Source organism: Candoia aspera, chromosome 1, assembly GCF_035149785.1.
Source record: "Candoia aspera isolate rCanAsp1 chromosome 1, rCanAsp1.hap2, whole genome shotgun sequence".
NCBI lineage: Eukaryota > Metazoa > Chordata > Lepidosauria > Squamata > Boidae > Candoia > Candoia aspera.
The window spans coordinates 182,203,780-182,223,582 of NC_086153.1; the positions used below are offsets into that span (position 1 = coordinate 182,203,780).

Below are 19,803 nucleotides of genomic sequence, written 5' to 3' on the forward strand. Positions count from 1 at the left end.
TTCCAAAGAAAATGGTATTGAGGGTGGGGACAGAACTGCAAAGAACTGTAAAATGACTCCACAGAGAGAAAATGGAAAGGGGACTACGGAATGGGAGAGGGGAAGAATTAAGAGGCAACTCCGAGTGGGGGGGGGGAGGTAGACAAAAGAAGGAAGGCCAATTGCAAATACGTGAACTAATTCACATTCCAGGCTAAATACAAGTGAACAGTAGATCCCATATTTCTTTTTCCTTTCTTTTGGCCACCTTCCCCTTTTCTCTTCTTGGTTTGCCTTGTAACAATTTCACTGAGCTTCAATCCAGTGTCAGCATCAATCCCACACAGCACAAAGCAGTGGGCAAAGCTTGCAGGGTACTGAGCTGAAAGTGAGTCTGGAGAGCCACCAGTGAATGCAGCTATCAAGGCTCAGAAGGCCCTCTTTACATACCTCTTCACCCATCCCAGCTATTCCAGGTCAAGCACCAAAACTTCAAGGAAACAAGTATGTTCTCTGAGAGTCAGAAGCTTAGTGTACCAGATACACATTTTCAGCAGACAGCAGCTAAACGTGTAGCATTCTGTGCTCCTGGTGGCCCCTACATGACTGCTAACATTTTGTTGTATAATCAAAAAGTAAAAAATTAACCATATTTCCAAACAGAACCTCTGAGAAAGCATTATTTTCTCCATGATGCTGACCTAGCCGTATTTTTAGCTGTTCCTCCAATTCAGCTTCAGAAAAATCAACAAATTGTTAGACTACATATAATTTGCAGAAATATTCAATCTTAAAACATAATCTGAATCTTATTTTACACTTCTAAAGAACTCTCCACAAATCTGCCCTTACAAAATCTATAATATTCACATCTCAGAAGTGTGTCAATTTTTCAGTGAGAGATAGGCATGTTTGCTGGGGTAAAACCAGAGTCTTATTGCACCTTAAAGACTATATTTATTACTGTTTATATTTACAATACATTGATTCTTCATCAGGTACCTGAGTATTATCCTGACACAGAGATAAGATATACACCTGTATAAATTAGTCAACAAGGAAGCCATCCCTCTGGTTCTGTTCAGTAATAATCATGTATGTGCATGCCCTAAAATCACTTTTATCAGGATAATGTGAGTACAACTGTTCACAGTTTTGAGGAGGGATCCTGAGGGCACTTCAAAGTGCTTCAGTTAATGCTCTGCACAGGTCTAGTATTTATGGAAACACACTGTAGTGCAGGAAAAGAATAATGAAATGCCAACTAGAGGGAAGTGAAATACAGGAGTAATTAGGTTCATACATTTTAGTAAAGGTAAAGGTTTCCCTTGACATTAAGTCCAGTCGTGTCCGACTCTAGGGGGCGGTGCTCATCTCCGTTTCAAAGCCGAAGAGCCAGCGTTTGTCCGTAGACACTTCCGTGGTCATGTGGCCGGCATGACTACACAGAATGCCATTACCTGCCCGCCGAAGTGGTACCTATTAATCTACTCACATTTGCATGTTTTCGAACTGCTAGGTTGGCAGGAACTGGGACTAGCAACGGGAGCTCACCCCGTCACGCAGATTCGAACCGCCAACCTTCCGGTCGGCAAGCTCAGCAGCTCAGCGGTTTAACCCGCAGCACCACCGCGTCCCTTCATACATTTTACTAAGACATTTTGTTTGATTTTGGCTTGGTATTTTGCGTGAACCCAGCTATCATGGTTTGCAAACCATGGTTTGTGGCTCAGTGCAACTTGTGTACACAACCAACTGAAACTTCCTCAATAAGCAACCATAAGTTAGCAAAATATGACGCTGGCCATTCACAAAAGATTTTTTGGCGTGATACAGACTTTTGGGCATTGATGAGACAATAGTTCTCATGTGATAACTGATTCTTTTAGTGAATCCTAGATGTCCTTCGCAATGAAAAATACAGCATGTACAGCACAGAAAAACACCGTATTGACAAATTATGGCACAGCACAGGCATCAATTCATAATTTTGTTCCATGCACGCACTCAGTGGGAGTAAAACAGGAGTAATTTACTCGGATTCAACCCACAATTAGTAAATGTAAAATAAAAAAAATGTGTTCCCCCAACACACATCTGCCTGGACCAGGACAAAATATTTTGTGCTATATATCTTGTTTGTTTCTATTAATGACACACTAAATAGATTTAGTACTGCAAGCCACAAGTATCCAAAGAATATGGAAGCCAACAATATATGTTTCATATTTTTCTCCTGGATTTATATTTTCACAAACTATGCTTCCTAGTAGTGGGAACACTATATAATGTTTATTTGGATGCTGCTTTTCTTCAATAAAATTCTGCCTCACAATATGTCAGAACCACAGCAATTAAGATGAGCCAGTGTTATACCCATTCCCTGTGCAAAGTATGTGAAAGTGCATGTTAGCACAAATGAAGACTTTCACTTTGAACTGTTAAAGGTTCTAGGTCCTTTGCAAGGCTTAGAAGGATTCTTCAGAAGTTGTCCCTGCCAAAATAGCCCAGTAGCGGAGGGCCTCTTACACTGAAGTTATCCCTCATGGGTTTTAGCTCTAGGAGATCTGAAGTACTGGCCTGGTCTTAAATTGGCCTCTTCTTGCCCACAAAAGATAATTAAAAGAGTAAAAGGTTGAATGTATTAAGGGCCATTATAACCTTATTTACTATGGGCTTAAAAGGAACTATTTAATACATACTGACATTTCTAAAACCCAGCCGCAGAGAAGGACAACCCAATATTCAATACACACTCTGCTCAGAGGACCACAATTTTACAAAACTGTACTCCAGAGATGGACTGCCTTGCCTCTGTATGAGTCATATTTAACATTTTTAAGGGATGAGGATCACAAGGGCTTTAGAATCATATTCCATTCATGAGAGAGGCTGGGTTTTGGGTTGGTTATGTAAGCTAACACTATAGTTTACATATTTCCTAGACTGTCCATTATTTTTCAGTAATCTGGGTCAATGGTGGATTTAAGGGCCACAAAAAGGAGACTTATGGATGCTCAGGTTGTTATGATGCCAAAGATACAAACTGCAGCAGAAATTTGGTCTGTTGCATATGACATCCATTGCATCGTGCTCCAGTAAGTTGAGGTTTCACTACAATATAGTTCCATTTTATTCTGCTTTGGTCAGACCCCATTTTAAGTAATGTAACCAGTACTGGACACCATATTTTAAGAAAAATTCAGAGAAACTGAAAAAAGTTCAGAGAAATTAAATCTTATGAAGAGAGACTAATTGTTGTATGTTTAGACATAATACCTCAAAGGATTTCATACAGAAGCTGAACTTGTGTTGCCTGTTGTTCAACTGCAGGACACAGAATAACGGATTCCAACTGAATATTAGAAAAAGCTTCCTAACGTTAGATGTGTTCAAGTGTAGGCAATACGGCCATCTCTCTGGAACTGTTTAACCTGGATTCCTGCGACGATGAGGGGGTTGCACTTGATGGCCTTATGGATCCCTTCTAATTCTAGGGCTCTACAATTCCATGTGCATGTTTTTTATATTAACACTGCAGTAGGTATTCATTCTGACTTGGTATTCATTTGACAGCATCGGCCAATTATGTGCCAGGTTACTGCTGTAGTTCGACCTCACAGTATCCCCTTTAGACGTAGGTATAACTTTAAAAAAGCCAACTGGCCTAAATTTCAGAGATTATTGGACAGTGTTGTTACTCAATTAATGCCTAAACCGAGCTCCTACGATAAATTTGAGGTCGTTAAAAAATGCTCTCGGTTATCGATCCCACAGTGTTGTAAAACCAACTATATCCAAGGCCTTACAGCTGAGACAAAGGACAAATTGCAGAAATATCTAGCTCTTTTTGACGTTGATCCTATGGCAGAAGACACAGTGAATGCAGGCCAGCAACTAATTAATTCCATAGCTGAAGCTAAGAGAGAAACCTGGATTAAATTAACAGAGGAACTAGACATGAGTATAAGTAGCCACAAAGTGTGGAGACCATTGAGTCACCTGAATAATGATCCAACTTGCTCTAGGGACTATGCCAACATGATAGCAGACCAAATAGCCAGCCAGCTCCTTAAGAACGGTAATTCAGATCAAATGCCTCCAAAATATAAGATTAGAATCAACAGAAGTGAGGAGGATGAAACAACTAACTTATTATCCCCTTTTACTATGGAAGAGGTGAGAGATGCTATAAGGAAGTGTAGACCACAGAAAGCTGCCAGCTTGGATGATATCCTTATTGAGCAAAAGAACATTTTGAGCAGAAAGCAAGACAGTGGCTACTAGAAATGTTTAATGATTGTTTGGAACAATGTAAGATTCCTGGTGTCTGGCGAAAGGCTAAGGTTATAGCAGTTCTAAAACCAGGTAAAGAAACCAACAATCCTAAGAACTACCATCCAATTTCTCTCCTGTCCCATACCTATAAAATCTTTGAAAGAATGATACAAAATCGCCTCACTGTAGCTTGCTCATATCGCAGCAGGCTGGATTTCATCCCCCAAAAAGCTGTACCGCACAAATCCTTAACTCAGTACACTGAAGACAGATTTCAAAAAGGCAGCATAAGAGGAATTGTATTTATAGATCTTACGGCTGCATATGATACCATCAATCTCAGAAGACTGAAGCAGAAAGTATATGATATGGCTAAAGATTTTAAACTTACAATCATCATCAGGAACCTGCTTCAGAACCGTAGGTTTTTCAGGGAGTCCCAGGGAAGACAAAGTAGGTGGAGGAATCAGGGAATGGCTTACCACAGGGTAGTGTATTGGCCCCAACCCTTTTCAATATTAACACCAATGATCAGCCGCTTCCTGCAGACACTAACAACTATATAACACTGATGATCGAGCAATGGCTGTACAGGGAAAAACATTTGAGGAGGTAGAACAACACCTAACTGAAGCCCTGGAAGAGCTGGATCGATACTATTGTGATAACCAGTTAAGGCCAAACCCAGCAAAAACTCAGGTACTGTATGTGCCTTCCATCTTCGCAATAAGCAGGCTGCTAGGAAGCTGCAAATTACATGGAAAGGAGTGTTATTGGAGCATTGCTACAACCCGAAATACTTAGGGATTACTTTAGACAGGGCCCTAACATACAAACAGCACTGTATCAATACTAAATTGTAGGTCAGTGGAAGAAACAACATTCTCAGAAAACTAACGAGCTCTACTTGGGGTGCCAAACCAAGGGTCCTTAAAATAACAGCATTAGCCCTTTGCTACTTGGCAGGCAAATACGCCTGCCCAGTCTGGTATAAATCAGCACATGCTGGGAAGGTAGACATTGCTTTGAATGAAACTAGCAGAAGTATTACCGGATGTTTGAAACCTACCTCTCTAGATAAGATCTACCACCTAGCCGGCATTGCTCCGCCTGCTGTTTGTAGAGAAGCAGCAGCAAATAGAGGCTTAAATCATCAATATCCAAACAACATCCTCTTTATGGCCTACAACCAGCTCCTCAGAGACTGAAATCTAGGAAAAGTTTCCTTAGGTCGATGGAAGATTTCGATGAATTCAAAAGTAGAGTGGACCTATGGAAAGCTACCAAGAACCAACACTGGATGGAACCAGCGGAGGAGCTGGCACCTGGGTTCGGCAAAAGCTGGGAAGTATGGAAATCACTGAATAGACCGCGCACAAGCATAACAAGAGCCAGAGATACTCTGAACAAATGGGGCTATCCGGTGGCCTCTGCCCTTTGTGACTGTGGAGACATGCAGACAACACACACATGTACAGCTGTCCTCTGTGCCCTGATCAATGCTCATTTGAGGACCTCATGACGGCATGACAGAACACAATTAAAGTTGCCAGTTTCTGGGCAAGATCTGTTTAACTTTTATATATTTTAACTTTTATATCTTATAGTTAAATTCTATGTTTTACAGTATGCCTTATTTTAATCCTGATGCTTCTGACATGAATAAAAAATTTTTTTTTGACGATTGAACTTTTAACGTTTTGGTAGATCAAAAGGTCTCTTGCCCTCCCCAAAGAAGCATTTCATGTCAGTGGATGAGTCCAGTCAAATCAGATTGCCAGATGGCTTCACCCTTAACAGAAGAATGTTCTGACCTTTTTCAATATACTGGCAAGAAAAACGTTGTAGGCAAAGTGCTTTTCAATATTATTGAAAATGTAACATTATGTTAACATTCACAATACAATGGTCTTTTGGGTCTCTTTGAATTTGACTAGAAAAATTCAAGAACTACCACAGCATCTCTCCAGCAATGTTAAGACCAGGACAGATTTGAGGGAATGCATCCATACTTTTAACATCAGTGCATAACACAGCTGTGCAAGGAAGTTTCCTTAAGAGGCTGAGGAAAAGCTAACCTGATCAGTCATCAAATGAGAACTGGGTATCAGATCAATGCATATGCACTGCTTTTCTTTAAGCCCCATTAAGCCAAATCAGTATCATAATGGAAGAGTTTTTGTTAGAACGCAAACCAAAACAAAAATACAAGCACAGGCATCAACATTCAGGAATGTGTTCAGGAACATCTTCTGAATGCTAATTTAAAGCAGATTCATCCTTTTAGTGGCTACAAATCATGTAGATAAAACATTCCCCCTGCTTTATCTCCTACTGAGTAAGCGTGAAAACCATTTTCATCAGATACAATACACATGCCTGCAAATATTAAAAGTACAACTTCAATTCTCAACATTTGAGAATTTCTATAAATAGATTCTTTTTAAGCCTACCACCATACAATGGCTACACTTAAACAATATCACAATGAATCACAGCAACGTTTTAGCTCATCTGCTCAGTTCTCTCCTCTTACAAAACTGCGAGATGGTGCCCCAAAGTTTAAGTTACCATTTTAAGATTAAAGCTAAATGACAATCTAGTTTTTGATCTGTATTTGAAAGGTTGCATTTACATTCCTGTTGCAGAATAGAAGTACATATGCCCTCTTAAATGAGACACCACCACAACCCCGGGGATCTGTGGGACTCCCATGCTGACGGCATTCTGGAAAGCCTTGAAAGTGTGGCTGTTCACCCAAGTCTCAGGATTGGATGGATGTGGTCTCCCACTCACATATGTTTTTTTGCATACATCTTACATTGCATATTTTATCTTGTATTTTGTGTATTGTTTTGCTTTAGATTTTAGGTTTTAAATTGTGAGCCGCCCATAGCTGCTTTGAGCTAGGCGGCCCCTAAATCTAAATAAATAAAGGATGGCTTATTTTAGGGGTCATAATTTAAAGTGACTAGTAAGACATGGACTGGGGAAGACATGAGCTGTACACCAGTATGACATTTCAGCCAATCTTTACCCATAAGTTATAGCATTTCTTAGGTCAGACCTCATTCCTACAAGATAATACAACATTCGATACTGAGATAACAACCCAATGTCTGTATGAGATTTTTCTTTGCATAGACAGTTCTCTGTCTCAGATGAAAATAATAAATAAATGTCTGTTCTGATACACAGCAGACATTACTGCATACATTCTATCTATACTGGTCAGGGGCTGTAATATGGTATTCTATTCTATTCATACAGCCTATTAAAAGAACTCAGAAATGTATAAAAATTAGAGATTACACAGACACTTAATTATGTTAACAAACCCTTGGCAGATCCTGCCTGTGTTTGCATGACACACTGAATTACAAACAAAATTTTAGCCCAGTGTATTCATTTGTAAACAAAGGCCTTATGGTTTATTTTTGATTCAATGTCTGTGTGAAAGGTGAAAGGTCCCCTGTGCAAGCACGGAGTCATGTCTGACGCTTTGGGGGAACGCCGCTTTCACAACGTTTTCTTGGCAGACTATAGAGCCATTGCCTTCCCCAGCCGTCACCTTCCCCAGCAAGCTGGTACTCATTTTACCAACCCTGGAAGGATGGAAGGCTGAGTCGACCTGAGCCGGCTACCCAGAGAGAATCCAGCTTCCGCTGAGATCGAACCCGGGTCGTGGGGAGAGTTTCGGTTGCAATGCTGCCACTTACCGCTCTGCGCCACACAAGGCTCCCTATGTCTGTACAAACCCCAAAACATGGATTAATCAAGTAAACCATGATTTGGGTAACCATAAAGTAAGGTTATGTATGAAAACAGACACTGACTAATCCCAAAATTAAACCAGGTCAGATTAACAGCACGCTTTGTAAAATTCAGTCATAACATATTAAAAGTTGTTTTCTCGTATCTCACTAATTCATGATCAACTGAACTCAAATGATCACAAAATATACTAAATTCATAGGGATAGTTTGTATTTACAATTAAGCCATATAATTACTATTTAAAATACAGTATCAGCTGATACCTGTTCCATGAGTATTTGACTAGCCTTCCCAAATAAACAAACAATAGGGCACTATCAAAAGCAATACTAGTTGAACTATGTTTATAAGATGAAAAGTCAAGGAAGCCCAATTCATATTACTTGATAATACTAAAAAGGAGAAAGGATAGAGAGACATTAAGCTATGACAAATGCAATCTACAAGTCAGAACACGTCGTCTGAAACACATAATTGACTATACCCCTTCTTTCTCCTGTTTCACATTAGATGTATATGGGGCAAATGTAATCGTTTCCAAAGAAAGACAACAGCCTCATTTAAACAGCTCACCGGCTAGTCACAGACAATCAGGAATTGTGTGCAATGAGTGAACAGACTGGTGGAGGATTACATTCCTCTTTTTGCTGTTAGGATAGTAGAAACCCTTTTAAAAAATTAAAATAGAATTACCCTGTAGAGAGTTAGAAGACTACAGGAATCAGGATCCTCCTCTTCTGCAAGTAACACGAATAACTTCCAAAAAGGCTAGTCACATCATTGGTTTATATACAACACTGAAAACATTTATCATGCAGATACATTCATCAAAAGCCTGGAACTGGCTTCAGTTCCTGCCACATATAGGTAGCCTTCAACTTACGATCACAATTGGGACCAGAATTTCCATCGCTAAGCGATGAGGTCATAAAGCACAATGTCACATGACTGCATTCACAGTCCTGGTTGCTGTTGCAACCCCAAGATGTGCGGGTTGGTAAGCAGCAAGAAAACATAAAAATGGAGCAGGAAACATTTGGTGAAGAATTGTTGAAATGGTATGTTCAGCAATGTTTCTTTATTTGTCGAATTTTATTACCACCCATCTCCCCCCCAAAGGAGGGACTCTGGGCAGTTTACAGAAACAAAATTTAAAATTCAATGTCAATATAAATACAATAATAAATAGACAATAAAAATATAAAATATAATAAAATCCAGATGGCTAAAAGTTGTGTTTAAGTCAGTGAGTATAAAAGATCGTCCTAGGGCGCTAGCCAACCCCACAAATGGCTGTTCCCCATTAAGATGAAGGGCCAGTAAATCTTAGGTGATGCAGTTTAGGCCTGTCTCACATACCAGTCAAATATAGAAGTGGTGCTGAAATAGTACCTCTGTCATTTAATTTAAATCCTTCTTTCACTCCTTCAAGTTTCATTTATTGCCAGTTCATAATGCTTTCTTTTTAAGCCTGTTTGTTCCTTCATCCACACCAAGAAAACAGGACAACTATACTAATTTGGTTAGGCTTTGACTCCTTTAATCAAAGACAGAGAGAAGCACCTTTTCCTAAAGAAAATTCCCCACATTTTTTTTTAAATACAATTTCCCCCATCATCAGTAAGCAAGGAACCTTTTAGATTATAAGCATACGGACCCATGATTTGGGAAAAGCTGTTCTAGCCAGAATTTTAATTTTTTAAAAAAATAAATTTTAAAAGAAGCAGTAACTACGTAATGAATCTCATCTATGTAAATGAGCTGGTCCACTTCCAAAAGAAGAAAAGCATTTGCTACAAATTGATACCTGAATGGTCAATTCTAGATTCTCATGATTTCTGGTTTCTGGTATTCCTATTTAAGCTACAAAAACTATTCCACAAGTTATCACAAGAGATGATCATCTCTAGGAAAAGCAACACTAAGAGGGCAGACAGGAGAGTAGTGATAAAAGTCAGGTTGGCCTTTTGTCACACAATAAAATGTTCAGATTGAGCATCCAGATCTAAGATTTCCCATAATAATAAGGCTTTATAAGAAGTTGCTCACTCCTTTATTAATAGCAAGATACAAAGCACTGACTGCAACAGTGCCTGAAGACCAATATCTGAGAATGGAAAATTGAGGTAGTTGGGAAGTTCAGTTAAAATCTCACCAGAAATTAGGCATTAGTCAATCTGCACAAAGACACAACTAACGCTCAGTGGCCAATGGAAATGTAGCATCTTGTACCCCACTTATTTAATATTCTACTTGTGACTCAAAAGCATTCTTTCCTATTCAGTTCTACATATTTCATGGATGGCATTTCAATTTTAGCAGTTCCTCAAATGTTTGAAAATGGAATAAATTCAAATATCTGCTGCTAACACAAGATGTCTGAACTAATGAGTCAACCCCACATGGCATAGGAGTCAAATGGTTGACACTCAACTGTCATACTATCACCAGGCCAAGAATAAGTATTCAAAGGAAATATTCATAAGGAGAGTGGGTAGAAATGAAATAAAACTTCAGCATGATAAATTGACAATATAAGATCACAGTGCTATTTCTTATCTCACTTTTCTTCCAGGTATCGGAATGACAGCTAGGACTTGGTCAATGACTTTCAAATTGCAGGCTTAAAAGCTCCACACATCCCTATAGCAATTTTGCATGTGTTGATTAGCAAACAAAGGTGTAAGATCATATTGGTCTTATATATAGGTAACTAGCTACCACTTGCTTCTGCTATCTGAAGCTCATAACTGAATTATCTAGTCTAAGTCATAAGTCCCAGGTCAGTAACTACGTTGTCTCCGTCATTGTTATTCCTACTCCTGCAACTGGTATTTCTATACAATTACCATAAGCGACTTTTAAAACTGTTTAAGAGAACATGCAAAAGTGACTCCTAAATTCTGTAGTGCATAAAACTTGCCATGATTGTAGCAAAATGGCCAGTCCAGTTAGGAGATTCAGAAGGACAGAATATCCCACCTCCCATTATTTTTATGTGAACAGCTGCACTGTGTGCAAGATGAAAAATGAGGAACCCTTAATTGCTAAGAGCAACTTAGTCCTAGGGCTGTGTAGTGCTTCAGATCTGATTCCCAAAAGGGGCACTGGAACTCGCAGGGGCATGTACAAAGCATCTGTTTGCAACTCTAAGAACAGCTGCCTTTTTTTTTTTTTTAAGAGATGCAGAGAGAAGCTAAGTGTGAAACCCAAAGCAGCTTTTTAAAATCAAACTCAAAGTGCTGCACATCCCTGATTATGTGCCATCAAGTCAGTGTCAGCTCCTGGAAACCACATGGATAGATTTTTTTCCATGGCGATTTGTCCCTAACTTGGCGCTTCAGGTCTTCCAATTCACTTCTCTTAGTCCCAAAAGGAGAAGTGGGGTATTTCTATCTGGACTGGAAAAAAGTGTTTTGGATTAGTTTGCTTCAGCTTTCATCTGAAAATCTGAAGGTCTTCAGTCTGGGTAAAGAATGATGTTCTCCTTTCTCTCCCCAACCTCCACCTGTTGAGCTGAATGGTCTGACAGAGAAGATACTCACCTTGCCTTGAATGGAAGTATGGTTCTCCATACAATCCAGTACTTTGCTCAGATTATATGGAGGAGTATATTTAGATCAGATTATAGAGGAATGTACATATATCTAACTCTGTGTGAGTACACAGAGTTTAATATATCCAAGCTGTATGCAGGCAGGCAGGCAGAATAGTGAACAGGGCTGGAGGTACAGCTCTGTCCTCTACCTAGTTTGAAGCCCTCCAAAAACTCAAATGAACACTTGAAGAGGGATTAAAAGAATGTCCGAAATATTCCATCAAAATATTTAAGTGCTTTTTCCCCACAAGGTGTCCAAAGCAAAAGCATTAGCTAAATCAGATGAGAGAAAGCAGCACTGCCATTTTTATAATTAATATGGCAATTTTAGTAACTTCTAATATCCCTCCATTTGTCTCTTTTGTTAAAACCTAAAACACAAGGATGAACTTTAAGCAATAATGGAGAAATTGGATATAAAGACAGTCTGCATAGAAGATGCACTTGTGTCATAATAAAATTGTAACTATCTTAGACACAGCACACAATAAGAGACCAATTTAACTTCTCAGACAATAGGATCAAATAGCATGTACAAAAACAATTACTTGAAACATAAAATTGATTGACTGTGCACTTTTCTTAAATTCACTGTAACTAAACACTTTGCTGGGGCAATGTCTCTAAAATTGTAAAGCTAGAAATAAACTTGAAAGCCATCTAGTAGAAATCATGGTTTCCAGGATCCCACCTTTCCTGAAAAATTATTTCATCCCGATTGTAATTATGAAAGCAAAAAACATGGAACATTATAGTGGCCCATGACAGAAATACTCGCAGAATAAGGAATTAAAGTTAACATCTATGGTGAAATACTCATGTGAATGCTTAGGAATACTCAAGTAAATGACAGGGTCATTGTTTTAAAAGAGATGGGAGGGGGGGAATGTGGTACTGCAAAATGAAATTCCAGCTTCACCTTTATTTTTAAAAAATGCCCTTGGGGCCAAATGGGCCCCATAAAAAGGGAAGGAGATTGCAGCCCAGTGCTTTATTTAGAAGTGTCCTCATATGTCCAGGAAAAAAAACTTACATGACAGCTATTCCTGTCCATTTTGCAAGAGTTTTTACAATATGCTTTTAAAAGTCAAAATGTAATCTGGATCTTCTTTAATATTTTACTAACAGTTTGAAGAAAGAGGATGAAGGAATGACTTTTTGCAGATGAAAATTGCAGATGACACAAAACTGAATGGAACAGCGAATATATTAGAAAACAGAAATAAAATTCAAAACAAACATATTAGGCCACAGAAATAGGCTGAAAGCAACAGAATGAAATTTTACCAAGACAAATGCAAAGTTTTTAACTTAGGAGCAAAAGTCAAATGCAGGATACCTGGCTAATGAAAAAGAACTTGGAATAGTAGTCAACCACAAATCAGAGTCAGTAGCGTGATCCAATTACCAAGACAGATGGTTCTCTTTCTTGGATGTTTTAGGGGAAGGCTGAACAGTAATGCTTAAATTTAGATTCCAGCGCTGAACAAAGTGTTGGACTTGATAACCTAAAGGTCTCATTCCAAGCCTTTGATACTATGAAGAGGACACAATACCTTCCTCGTTGCAGATGTTGTTTCAGGAGATAGTTTTTCATATGACATAATAAGAGCCACTATCCCAGAACAAAAGCTAATCCATAATATTTAGAGTAAAATCACATCACAAAGTTAATCTGGAGGAGCTGAGGCTAAAACCAAAGCATAGAATATTAACTGCTCTTTCCTATAAAATAAATCAGTTGTTAAGGCAATCAGTTATAAAACATATAGTTTGCAGAATGTATTTACACATCAAGATCTTTCCATCCTTCCCATGATACTGTGATTGGAGTGACCAATAAGAAATGTTTGACAAGGATCACTCTTTGCAACTATCTTTTTATATATTGCATATAAAAGGATAATTGCAAAGAATGTAGATAAAGCAGGCAACCAAAGGTTAAGATTCAAAGAAGCAAAGAAACTACAGAGTGATTCTGGTGTATAGAAAACAGTGTCGGAAGTGGGTAAACAGGAGTAAGAATGTGCTTAAAGCTGAGTGAATGAAATTAAAAACAAAAGGGGTGAAATTGTTTAGGTAAAACTGAAGTGAGAGAATACTGGGAAGGAGTCCATCAGGGATTTGTATAGGAACGATCATGACAAGTCAAAGATTAGAATTGAAATGGATATATAAATGTTTGCGGAAAAAAAAATCATAAATCCTATGAGAATGTTGGAAATGGAAAGAATGCAAGTATAGACAGTGTAATTGGAGAAATGTTAAAACATGGATGTGTTTTGTTTACAGTGTGGTTGTGCAACTTGTTTAAGACTATACCTTTGCCTGGTCATTGGAAGAATGGTGCTATTATTCTCCTATACAAAAGTAGCAGAACTGAATGCAGAAAGCTAAGAGGGAATAGTTTGTCAGTTGAGCCTGGGAAAGTGTCAGGCAAAATTCTGACTGAAAGATTATGAAAAGTGACAATGAGCAAACTTTGGAAAGTGCAAAGAGGCTTTCTGCTGGGTAGGGAATATATAGACCAGATTTTTGCTGTTTAGCAGGTAAGTGAGAAATGGATGAATGTGAGAAAGTAAGTATACTATATGATTGTTGATTTAGAGAAAGCATCTGATAAAGTGAATGGCTTCAATTGCAGAATACTTTGTATAAGCATGGAGTTGAAGGTTGTGCTGAATATGATAAGAGTGGCATAATAATGGGTATAAAGCAAGGGTGAAAATAAAAGCCTAGTAAATGCTTCAACATCAGCCAGGAAGTACAATAAGGATATGTAATGTCCTTTGGTTGTTTAATGTATTTATGGATAAGTACCTTACAAACATGTGTGATATTAGAAATGTGTTATTTGGGGATTTGAGAACATGCATATTTTTGTATTCAGATAATGCTGTGCTTTTAATTCAGAATCCAAATAGTTATATGAAAGTGAGAGTTGACTTATGACAGGAGAAACATAAAAGTTGAATGCAATGGAATGCAATTGAAATGGGGGGTACTTGAGAAGTATGCATGATAAAACATAAAGATATAGGATCAAGAATGAATGGCCACTGAATTAATCTGAATTAAATTTAATTAAGTTTAATTAATTGAATTAAACTGCAATGGTATGTGGGAAAGACCTTGGGTGACATGGCAAAGAGATGCTGCCTAGGGAATGATTAGATAAGAGACAGCATAGCCCGCAGCTGCATAGTGGGGAGAACAAGAGGCTCAGAAGGTATCCTCCTTAATTTCTCAGGCTGTAAAAGAGACAGCAGGAAAATTGTACTTTCAGATTTGCAAGAATCTGTTAATTAATGAAGTAGAATTATCTGATCTGGTCATGTTTCCTATCTGGGCTACCTGGCAAGGCTGACATAAGCAATGACTGGCCAGTACAAAAATATATATTGAAGTGGTCTGATCATAAAGTGAGAATGAATGAGAATCAAATCACAGAGCAAATATATGAAGGCAGATTGAATGGTGAAAGAGAAAGAGAAAGACTGAGAAAATTGTGGCTGGATGGTATAGATGAGATCTTCAAAAAGAGAAAGGTGATAATTTTAAGGAACAAAAAGCAGTGTACGAATTGGTGTATGAACATTGCAGAAGCAATAATGGTTTGCAGGAATAGAAAAAATATGGATAGGCATAATGAGCTATTTGGTATGAACTAGATTTAGCTAGCTTGCTTGCTTATTTACTTATTTAATTTATATGGCTGCCCAACTTGCAAATGTGACTCTAGGCAGCTGACAACATGTCAGAACAATTATAAAAATTCCCTTCTCACCCCCCCTATGGGTGGTGTGTCTTCCTCAACCTCAGGTCCTCCACCAGAGGCCTGGGAGTTTAAGGGTTCTACACAGTATCTTTGCTGTTCCGAGCACTGCACTCTTCTGGACAGAGAGCTCCCAGATTTTATATAATCTGTGTGTGTGTGTGTGCGCACATACGCATGAAATTTTAAAAACCTACAATGGTCACCAAGTATAAGCCCAAACAAAACAATTAACAGAGACGTCTCAACAGGCCATCTAACCTCCTGACTCCCAGGCCCTGGAGCACATCCAGGTCTTCAAAGCTTTACGAAGGGTCAGAAGGGTCAGGGTCAATCTAATCTGATATTTCATGCCTTAATTCTTCTGAGTTACTGTATCTTATTCTTTTTCTCTGCTTTGCATAAAGTTGCTTACCTCAAAATGGAGTAATATAATGGCTACATATTTATGTATATTGTATATGTTAGTATGTTCTGGCATGTTCTGGCAGCTCTTCTTTATAAATGCATCTAATTACCCAACTTGCATTAGGTAATGAAGTAACACAAATCAAATATTTCATACATAACTTCACAACTCATTTTCCTTTAAAACTAGGGTAGGCAACTTGCAGCTTCCAATCCCATTTTTGTAGCCTTTTGAACCCTTCTCCCATATCACAGTTCTGATAAACAGAAGATTTATTTATCAATGAAGATTGGTGGGAAAGCAAATAAGATATATTTTGTAATCCACAATGTAGACTTAACATGCTTTTAAAACAAAATCTGGAAATTTTAGCCCTACCTATTCATGACATTATAGCATCCTCCCACCCACTCTTGGCCAGCCACCTCCTACCCCTCAAAAAATCTTTGAAAACTAATGTCTGGACAGTAACGTTTCTTTTTTACACTGTTTGTTACAAGAATATCTCAGTGCATATTAAACCATACTACAGCTTGATTATCACTGGGTCATCAGTTTTGAAGTATTAAATGTTTGAAGTGTAGGAGCTTCTCATACAGAGTATACAAAAGACAGTAGGATAAAATTCCATTTATTACAATCAGTTTAACTGTAATTTTCAGCACAACTACAAAGGAACAAGCTCTACTGAAGTCAGTGGCACATACTTCTAAGCGTACTGGTTTAACCTATAAAACCTAGGAGGTGTATTCAATGATCTGCAGCCAGCTAAAATACTTTTCACCAAAAAAAAAGTGTTGCTGTTCAAATTGCTGCTATAAAGTAGGAGCTCTATCCCAAAAAAGCAAAGAAGATGCCGTGGAGATCCGCCATACAGATGTTGAGATCCTGGGCTTAGACCAAGGAGATGCTGGTTCAAATTCTCCCTCAACCGGGCAGCTTACTGATTTAGCATTTGGACAGCCACTCTCTCTCAGCCCAACCCACCTTACAGTTGTGGTGAGACGGAATAGCGGAGACCATTCTACAAATCACCTTTACAATGACAAATAAATACACCTTCTCTTGATTACTTTATTTTCCCTGTTCTACAACTTCTCCCTATATTAATAAACTGAAAAGTTTTATTATTGTCTTATTCACTTCCCAGAGATGTCTGCAGCATTCCGAGCTTGAGACATTGGTGCAGAAGATTTCAATCCATGAATTTCCACTAAGCTATTGAGGACAAAAATATGCCAACTGGATGAAATTAAAAAAAACAAAACAGGCATACCGTATAGGGCTCCAAGGAGAAAATATTTAAAGGAGGTATTGCAGATCATGATTAGACATGGTTGGTAAACAAACTGCTTATAAATCATTTGGCAGCCTTCCTATAACAAAGACTAGTCTTTAGGGAAATCTCCTTAAAATGAAGAGTAGTTGATTCTCTCATAGGAGGGCAGAATGGAATAAATGACAACAGAGATGTGTTAACAGATGGGCAAGTAAGTTCTGACTTAATTGCAAGCCTGCCTTAATCTTTTAAATTCTTCTATAGAAGGAAAAGAGAGAGAGAGAGCTCTTGAAAAATAATCCTATGACAGTGTTACATACTACACAACTGACGAACAATGACCCCTCAATTGCTTTTCCCACAGACATCCCCTCACATCTGGGCTACCAACCCTTTCTCAGGTAATGAATAGTACTGATCCTCTCCCAGTGGACCATGTAAAAAAGCATTCTGGGCTTTAGAGGTGTCTGTATATCCGAATACAGTGAAGACGGCAATAGGAAGAAATAATATATTTGCTTTCTTAAGGACAGAAGGTTGAACTTTCTTCCAGAAGTTCAACTTCTGTCCTTAAGAAAGCAAATATAGGTAGAAAAGCAGGTAAGCTTTTTGTCACAACTGCACCCCTGTTCAAGGAAAAGCTTCAAGAAGCCACTGTGAACAGCTATTTAGTGAATGAAGTTTCTGTTCGCAAAGAAGTTGATAATCACAGTTAAAAACAGAGGCAGAATACAGAGTCCGCCAGCAGCAACTTTATTAATTGCCATGTTGCAGCTCAGCCACTAAGCAGAGAACTTGTTGCAATTAAATTGTTACCTCTGGATTTCAAACAAAACAAATCCCCAATAAAGCACAGATATCCTGAATAAAGCAACTCTAAAGATCAAAAATTGGATGCACACCCTAAGTCGCTTCAGGGCTTAACAGACTGAAATCTGAAATCCTAGAATCTGGTTTCAATCCCTCTGCATGCACCGTGCACACACAAAAGGACAGAAACACATACACACACTAACATACAGAGTCCTTGAGACTAAACAAAGACCAGGCAGGCAAGAGAGGAAGGACACCAGAGAACTAATCCAAATCCAACTTTCCCTGGAAAAAATCAAACAGCTTTCAACCTTTCTTACACAAAAGTGTATACCCTTGCTACATGTTTCTTCACCAGCCTCATTTAAACACTCAAGAAATCTTTATTTATTTATTTATCTGTTTATCTATCAATCAAATTTTACCACTGTCCATCTCCCCCGCAAAAGAGGGACTCTGGGCAGTTTTGCACCCTAAATTGTCCCTTCAGATCTTACCTGCTCTTCCAACTTCCCAACCACCCACCTCTTCCCTATCATCTAATATGCTCAGCCCCTCTCTCTCCTTTCCCCTCCAATTGTTTATTCCCATTCTCTGTCCTGATCCCATCCTGAATTCCTGAACCCCGTTCTTCAGCCCCGCATATTTTTATGTCGCTCCATCTCCTGCTTCCTGTCTGTAACCAGCTTAATTGTCGTCCATGCGCCAGTCCTCTTCCTCCCCTCCAAGTTCCAGGACAACCCCTTTTTCCCGGCTTCTGCAAAGTCGACCCCCTCGTTATTCCAAACGTCCCTGCCTAAATCAATGCAGCTTTCAGCCTCCTTTGCCAGCGCTGCCTCTTAGCAAGACTTTTAACCCAGAAGCCTCCGAGGACACCGTCCCTGCTCCTCCCCCCCCCCCCACTTCTGGAGCCAAATCTCAGCTCTCTGGCCACTGGCTTCCCGAAATCCCCCAGTTCCCACCCCAAAGCCCCTCTCTGTCCATCACCATCCGCAGTGCCCGCTCTCACAGCCCCCCTCCCCAGCACCTCTTTCAGCAGCCAGCAAAGCAAGCCGCAGGCAGCCCTGCAATCGGAGCACCTGAAGGCAAGAGAGCCAAGAAAAGCTGGATGGGGTAACCGCGGGACCGCCCACCACAAAAGCAACTCCGCTGAGGACAAGGAGCCCAAGCGGGACGGCGCCTCTCCGCACCTTTCTCTTTCTAGGCAGTCCCCGCCTCCGTCCAGATGCGCCTCCCGGCCCCCCAAGCGGGAAAAAGCGGGGCACCTCCTGGGGCTGCCCAACTCCAGCCAGCGCTCTCGCCCTCTGTAGCGCAAGGACGCTCCCGCTCAGGCTGGAGCTCGTCCGGCTTTTTCCTCCGAAAAGCAGTCCGCGCTCGAGCAGCTCAGCCTGCTACAAGGACGGCCACGCCCCGCCCCGCCTCACAGAAGCAGGGGGCGGGGCAGTGACCTCGCGGCAGGGAGTCGCCCGGTTCGGGGCGGGGCTGCGACGCCACCGCCTTTACCCCACACCTCCGCTGCGGCAGGCGAGGATCGCGCGAAGGGGAGGCGAGCGTCCCCTAGCGGCGCCCTCGAGTAGCCGCTACCTTTCTGCGCGCGAAAGTTTTGATGCGGCGAGGCGAGGCGCGAGCAACGCATTCAACAAGGTGGACGGGCAGATGGTTGAGTTCCGGAAGTACCCAGTCCGCCCTTCATGCCCCTTCGTAGCGTAGCCTTGCAAGGCCACTTGTCTGGGGATCAGGGGTGAGGAGGTCCAACATTTAGGGCATCAGGCTAGGAAAGGCTGCGTTCTCAATTCAGTGGGGCTTAATTCTAAATGGGAGTAGAATATCGCTTTTATGTTTAATGGACCTCTTTTTTTTTTTTTAATTGACCGTATTTAAATATTTAGGTTTATT

At 39.9% G+C, this 19,803-nt stretch overlaps 1 protein-coding gene across 3 annotated transcripts in view; it reads right to left on the minus strand.

Annotated features, from left to right (window-relative positions):
* MYO1B (myosin IB) overlaps positions 1-19,284 on the minus strand; it is a 139,229-nt gene extending 119,945 nt beyond the window's left edge. For all 3 annotated transcript variants that reach the window (XM_063318054.1, XM_063318053.1, XM_063318052.1), the window contains exon 1: positions 19,098-19,284. The gene's annotated coding sequence lies outside the window, so the exon portion shown is untranslated. The remainder of the gene's footprint in view (positions 1-19,097) is intronic.
* Between the last annotated feature and the right edge of the window lie 519 nt (positions 19,285-19,803).